The sequence below is a fragment of the Pinus tabuliformis genome, chromosome 1_2 (genome assembly GCF_031772625.1).
Source record: "Pinus tabuliformis cultivar Carrire ecotype Pingquan chromosome 1_2, CPIR1, whole genome shotgun sequence".
NCBI lineage: Eukaryota > Viridiplantae > Streptophyta > Pinopsida > Pinales > Pinaceae > Pinus > Pinus tabuliformis.
This window is the reverse complement of record NC_142298.1, coordinates 978,604,055-978,611,763: the sequence shown is the minus strand read 5'-3', so window position 1 is coordinate 978,611,763 and position 7,709 is coordinate 978,604,055.

Here is a 7,709-nt window from a genome sequence, read left to right as displayed (position 1 = left end):
TTGAGCGCCTTTGATGCATGCGATGCGATGAGTTCTCGCGTCGCTCTTCCTTGGTGTGTTTGTGCGCTTTGGGAAAGCGCTCCTTTTTCCTTTGCGACGCGATATAGCTCTTAGGGAGTTGATACAAAAGATTTTTATTTTTTTTAAACAAAAATATTTTTTGGATTTTTTGGTTAAGGGTCCCCCTTTGCTTGATGTTATTACTAATATCAAACAAAGAGGGGGGTTGTTGGTGACCACAACAATGGCGATTCACTGTGAAGAACCAGTTATCTTTGCATTTCTATTGACCGTTCACTTCCGAAACAGCGAAAATTTTTATATGTCTAAGTTTTGTTATGGACAGATAGAGTAGATTACCCCTCAGCTTGTCGACGATATTTTGTCTCAACCCTTTTTATATCTCAATTTCTTGCATCCTCAGGTTTCTTCTTGCATTTGCATCAGACATTACTTGGTCTTGATAAAAGATAAAATAAGGTCTTCTCTGCGTACTGGCTTAAAAGTATGCTCATTTGTCGTAGGTAGAGCCTCTGCTGCCCGCAAGCGTCCATAGCCTCGACAGGGTTACCATGTTATCCAGCAATGATCCTTTTTCCTGCTTGAGGTTACTCGCAACATTCCAGAGAAAAATCCTTTTTAACACACTTTTCCTTTTTTAATTCTTTAAAGAACAATGTCTTGGTTTGGTGGCCAAATTATGACACAATCATTCACCTGATTTACACTTGTGCTGAACAAGCCGGCTCGTGATGAGACCTCTTGTCTTTTGATTGCAACAATCTTAAGTCATTGCCCTGTTTTGATAGACAGTATTGGCAAAGTCAGCAAGTTATAATATCTGTGATCATGATAAGTCGGCTCGTGATGAGACCTCTTATTCTTTGAGATATAGTGTTTTGCTTGGATTGTTTCTCTGGATGCTGTAGTTTCCTTTTAGCAGGGAGGAAGTCATTGTTTTTCCTTAAGAAAGCTCTGGACGACAATAATAGAGTTTTTGAAAACAACAGCTTTGCAGAGAATGCTTATTTTATTATTGATGATACCCTTCATGGTGGTGATACAAAACAATTCTTTTACCAGAGGTTGCTTTTGTCAAAGTTTTTTAGAGGTCGAAACGAGTATCGTAATCAAAGTGGAGTTAACTCTATTTTTCAATAATAAAATTCAGCTTTTCAAAAACAAAATTGCTATTTGTACAAGCGAAATCAAAATCTGATAAATAATTGGCGTGTTCTTTCATGAATCCTTTTTAAATGATCATTTACAACGGGTTTTATTCATAAAAGAGAGAAAAAAAAAAAAAAAAACAAAATCTATCCTACAAAAATTAGAAGATTTCTCTTCTATGGAAAATATAATTTAAGAATCAGTCCATTGACAGGTAAAGAATCTCTCCTTCCTACCAGATCCTGCAACACGAATGTAGATGGGCCTACGACTTCCACAATCTGAAAAGGGCCAAGCCACAGCTTCTGAAATTTCGTATGTTTGCCCTTTTCTTCATGAGCCTTATCCCATTTCAAAACTAAATCACCCATCTGAAAGTTTTTCCTGGTTATGATGGCTGAGTCAAAAGAAGATTTTATTAGCGCTTGGTGATGAGCATGGGTTTTCCTAGCTTGTTCTCTTTGTTCTTCTAGTTTGATTATTTCCATTTGTCTTAATTGTAAAGAGGAAGTAGATACTTCATCGATATACTGCACTAAAGACAAAGAGGGAATGACTAGGTGAGTCGGAAGAACCACTTCTCTCCCATAAACTAAATTAAAGGGAGAAGTGCCGATTGAAGCTTTCTTTGTGATTCTATCAGCCCATAAAGCATTTACCAGCGCTTTGTGCCAATTCCTTTGGTTTTGGTCGACTGTTCTTTTGATAATTCTGATTAGGTTCTTGTTTGTTGATTCAGCCAATCCATTACCTTGCGGATAGTAGTTGGCAAAATATTTCAGTTTGAAACCTCTTTTAAGCGCAAACTCAGTCATAATATTTCCAGAAAAATATGAAGCGTTATCAAACATTATTGCTGTTGGCAATCCAAACCTAGTGATGATAAATTGATCTATGAATTCAATAATATTTTCAGAATGAATTGTCTTGAGAGGAACTGCTTCTAGCCATGTGGTAAAATAATCAGTTGCTGTAAGGATATACTTATGCTGCTTAGAAGAGTGAGGAACGATCTCACCTATTATGTCCAAGCCCCATTGACTAAATGGTTGGTCGATGATGACTGGTTGTAGTGGCATGGCAGGTTTCCTTTGTTTTCCTACAACAATCTGGCAGACTTGGCATCTCCTCACGTGATTGTATGAGTCTTTGAACAGCGTGGGCCAATAATATTCTGCACGCAAGATTTTATGTGCAGTCGCATCTCCGGCATAGTGTCCACCCGCTGGTCCATCATGGAGTTCCTGCAAAACCTTTTCGGCTTCAGTTTTCTCAAGACACTTAAGAAGCACAGAATCGTAATTCCTTTTAAACAAGACATCATTTATGAGCTGGTATTGTTTAGCTTTTAATCTCAGAGCTCTTTTCTTGGTATGATCGAGACGTGATGGAGCATACCCGTTCTTAAGAAAATAAATGGTGTCAGCATATGATGATTCTGCATCGTTTAGGCTTACCTCGTATGCTTGTACCTCTTCAGCTGAGTTCTCCGGGATTTGTGATGCTCCGGCTAACATCTTGCAGAAGCCTTGACCTCTTACGATGTTTGCTGGTTTGATCTCAAGATCATATTCTTGTAACGCGGTAATCCAATTACCTCTCTTTTCGCCCACGTCTTTCTGCACCAAAAGGTTTCTTACCGCTGGAAAGGGTACTACGACTTTAGTGTGGGCTTTAAGCAAGAAAGCTCTGAAATATTTGATCGCTTTGAAAACAGCGTATGCTTGTTTCTCTACGTCTGAGTAATTAATTTCAGCACCTTGTAAGTTTGAGCTGAAGAATGCGATTGGAGCTTCCACTTTCTCTTGATTTGTTTGGGTCAAAATCGCGACATAGGATTTCTCTGAGGCAAAAGTGTATAAGGTAAAAGATTCTGAAAAATTTGGGGTGGCCAAAGATGGAGCATTGATGATAGCTTGTTTGATTAAGTTGAACGCTTCGTGCTCATCTAGACCCCATTTGAAATTTGAATTCTTTTTTATCATATTTTGTAAGGGAGAGATAATACGTGAAAAATCCAGGACAAATCTTTTTACAAAATTGATCTGTCCAAGGAAGGATTGCATGGCTTTCTTGTTATGGGGTATGGATATTTCGGAAATTTCCTTGATTCTGTCGGGTTCTATGTGAATACCAGATTTCGACACTATGAATCCGAGCAATTTCCCTTCGCTTAACGCAAAGAAAGATTTCTTTGGGTTGAGCGAAATCCCATACCTCAAGCATCTTTGAAAGATTTGCTTAAAATATTTAAGGTGGTTGTTTCGTTTTTTGGAGTACACTATTATATCATCCACGTAAATCACCACTGATTTATTAACTAACCCTTTGAACGCGATGTCCATGGCTCTTTGGAAGGTAGCTCCAGCATTGATCAGCCCAAATGGCATCTTCCGATATGCATAAGTGCCCCATTTGGTTCGGAACGTAGTCTTTAACTGATCATCGAGATGCACCAGTACTTGATTGTATCCTGAAAATCCATCCAGGAATAACATTAATTCTGAGCCTGCTACCGGCTGTAATATTTGCTCCATAGGTGGGAGGGGAAAGTTATCTTTCTGACAGGCTTTGTTGAGATTTCAGAAATCTATACAGATTCTAATGTCTCCGTTTTTCTTCCTAACGGGCACCATATTGGATACCTATTTAGAATGCCTTACGGGGAAAATTATTCTGGCTCTCAACAACTTATTAAGCTCAGATTTTATCTGATTTTCTAGGTTAGGGTGTATTTTTCTGAGCTTCTGTTGGACAGGTTTTTCATTGTCAATCATAGGGATGACATGTTGAATGATAGAAGTGTTGTATGTTTTTATTTCATCGTAATTCCAGGAAAAAACGTTTTTGTATTGTCTCAGAAGACGAATATATGCTGATTTTTCTTCAGGGGCTAGGCTGTGACCTAGGTTAACGTTTTGTGGCTTCTGATCAGTCCCTAGGTTTACTAATTCATAGTTCAGGGTAGAACTGAAAAGTTTAGCATTGGCGGACCTTTTAAACTGACTTTTCAAATCATATAAATCTTCTAACTTGACCACCGATTTCGGTATAGCATTGTCGGAGCCATTATGTTGTATTTGATGATCATGATGGTCTTCGTCGATTATCTGATTTGAGTAGGATCCTTCAGAAGTAAGGAAATTTACGATGTCAGGATCGTCGTTGAACACTCTCCAATTGGTGATATTGTCAGGGATGGATGGTCTAAAGATTAATTCTATTGAAAACCTATCAGGACTAAAATCTTCAGAAGGGATAAGTCTGGAGGCTACGTTAGCTAACAGGTCTGCGCTCGCGTTTTGAATTCTTGGAATTGACGAGATGTTGAATGCTACGAAATGTGCAGTGAGATCTTGAACTAATGATTGATAATGCTTTAAATGACTTGACAGGCAATGTATGGTGTTACGTACCTGTTTTACGACGATCTCCGAATCTCCAAAGACTTGAAGATACTTAACGTTTAATCCAATTGCTTTGTATAGGCCTTGAACCAAGGCTTCGTACTCCGCTGTGTTGTTCGTGCAATCGAACTCAAGTCTGCATGTGAGCATAATCTTATTCCCGTCTGGGTTAATCAGAACGCATCCTACTCCTGCCCCCTCATTGGATTTTGATCCGTCAAAATATAATTTCCAAAATAAAGATGTATTTACAAAATTTTCTAAAAAACTAAAACATTTCGAGTCATCAGTTTGGGAGAAATTTTCAACTTGGGATAAAACTGAATTCTCTAAGTATGGTGAAATATGAGCATTGAAATTACCTAGGAAAGAATCTATTGCGTAATTGCCTACAATGTTGCTATTGTACGTTATGGCCTCATTTTCTCCTTCCAGTTCTGTCACTATGTATTTTTGGTGCAATTCCCGTTCAACCTTTATCTGATTTGGTTTACCATTGTATGGTAACCACATGTGCGACCAATCGGTTGAAAAATATCCGTGGAGTTTTTCCGACCAATCCCTGTTAAGAATCAAACCATAGAATTCAGGGATATCAGCTACTAGAATGTCGATAACCTGACACACTTTTGGGTTAGACGACAATCTTATGGTCACCTGATTGAGTTCACCAATCACTTCGACTTGGGATCGATCAAGTTGAACTATACGTACTGCGGATTTTTGAGGTTGCACATTCAATTTGGCACATATGGATCTGGGTAAAATGTTCGTTGAAACACCAGAATCGACCAAGCAATTGTGCACGTTTTTGTTGAAGATTTCGTATGTGAGAAGAAAAGGAGGAGTATGAGATCTTGATCTTCCTCCAATCAAGGCGATGTCATTTGGATCAATTTTATTGATCGTGTTGGTTGGAGGCCTTCCCAGATTGTGGGAAGCTACAGCTGTAGGTAAAGATGTAGTAGGCACAGCATGTAATTCTTTCATCATTATTTTCTGCTGGTGTTTCAGTTTACTCAATTCATACAGAGTGATATTAGCCCTAGTCTTCTTCATGTCATCAATGATGTTATACTCCATTTCATCCGACACTATTAGTGTTATTTATGGAGGCGTTTGATTAGATTGGACTGGGCTATCTGGGTCGCTTTAGCAGTTGTCTTTTTTGTTGCGACCTTTTGTTTTGTTGCAGGGCTTGCGCCCTTTTGTTTTGGGGTAGTTAGGGGAGGATCAAGTTGATTTCTGCTTCTCGTGCTAACAGGAAATGCTTCTTGATCCTCTTCTTGTGGGAGGATGAAGTCCCACATTCCTTTTAGTTCTACGACCTCTTCCTCGTCGGTCTGCCCTTCAGTGGTATTCTCTTATTCTTCGTCTTCTTCAGATTCAACGTTTGAGACAACACTAGGTGGTCTTACCTCCATGGGAGGGTTTATTTTAAAAGTTCTAAAGGGTTTTTTCGAAGAAGTCTCTGCTACTTGTTTCTTAATATCAATCATCTCTTTTGGCATGGCTTTCAACACTTTTTGTAATCCTTCCAAATCGAAAGGATCTTTCGTTTGCTTCTTCTTGGTGTCTTCTTTGAAAGAGATCTTCTTAGATTTGCGTTCTTCTATAGCAGATCTCTTTTCTAGGGCTACCACGCGTTTTTCCACTGCTAACGCTTCTGTCAAGTTTTCAACTAAGGTGGTCTTGTTTGCCCTATCTACGAAGATAGCCAAGTTTGGAGGTAAAGCCGTGATGTACCATTCACATCTTACTTCCTCGCTGGGTTGTGAGGCAGCGGGGATTTTGTTGAGGATCTTATTGAACCTTAAGTTAAAATCTTTAATGGGTTCTCTAGCCTCAGCCTTAAGATTAGATAGGTCATTGATCAATGTCGTCGTGGATCTGTCATCACCAAACTTGGTGAGGAACTGACTTTGAAAAATGTCCCAGCTTGTGATGGATCCGGAAGGTAACGAAAAGTACCATGACCCGGCTGTTCCTTGCATTGTATAAGGGAAAAGCCGGACAACAGCGTCTTCGTTAGTGACTCCGTTGAGATTAACAGAAAGCATGAAATTATTGATATGTTCTTCGGCTAGAATTCCTGCTTCCGGATTGAATTTAGGCAGCCATTTCTCAGGATGGGCCAGTATAGGGCTCAGGGGTGGAGGCATTAAAACCGCCCCAGGATTGTTCCATGGAGGCTGAGCCATCATTGAGCCGCTAGTTAATGGAAGTGCAGAAGACGATCTCTGATGCTGAGAAGATGAAGATATTAAGATCTTTGATGTTTGAAGAGGAAGGTTTGTAGAAGATGGGTGAGTGAGTTGGAACGAAAGAGTGGGTGGTTGACTTCGCGGTGAGGGAGTTGATATGGACGAAGTGGATGAAGGAGTCTAACTGTCAGACTCTGGTGGTGTTTTCCTTGCTCTTTTCCTGGTGGGGAGAGGGAGTTCACTTGGTTGTATGCCAAATTTTCCACTCTTTGATCTGGTAAGGGGATGAGCAGGATTGTACTGCGAAGTCACGCTGCTTTTCGATTTATCAGACTTTTGGTTAAAAATAGAGAATCCCTGAAGTTTACGAATCAAAGTTCGAATTTCAGGGGGTTCAATGATAGATATGTCTGATATATTCGAATATGTAGCAGCGGTAGGTACTCGAGCGACTTCACATTCCGGGTTTAACCGTGTTGGAGAAGTCAAGGGAGTTGATGAGGGTGTATTACTCTCAGAATGGTATTTTGATATTTCTTTATGTGCCATTCATAGTTTGTGCCCTCCTTCTAGCGCCAAATATGTTGAGGGCCCTGAAATCAGGTCAAAAACAAGGGGGATACCCACCCGGTCGGGAACCTGGTTGGCGGCTCCGTGCCCGTTTGGTGTAGCGGGTCCGACTGGGGATAACGGGACCAGCTTCCTGTTCTAAGGGGGTGTGTGTGTGTAGAGCTTGATGATGTGTGTGTGTGTAGAATATGATAGTGAAAATATGGAATTATTTCTAAGCAAATCTAGTTCTAAACTCTGAGACTAAACTTTATACTACTTAATCTATCAAGAACAACACATCTGATCTACGCTAACCCGGGATAGAACTTTTTCCATTATGCGATCTAGAAAGATTTCACACAATAACTGGTAATGA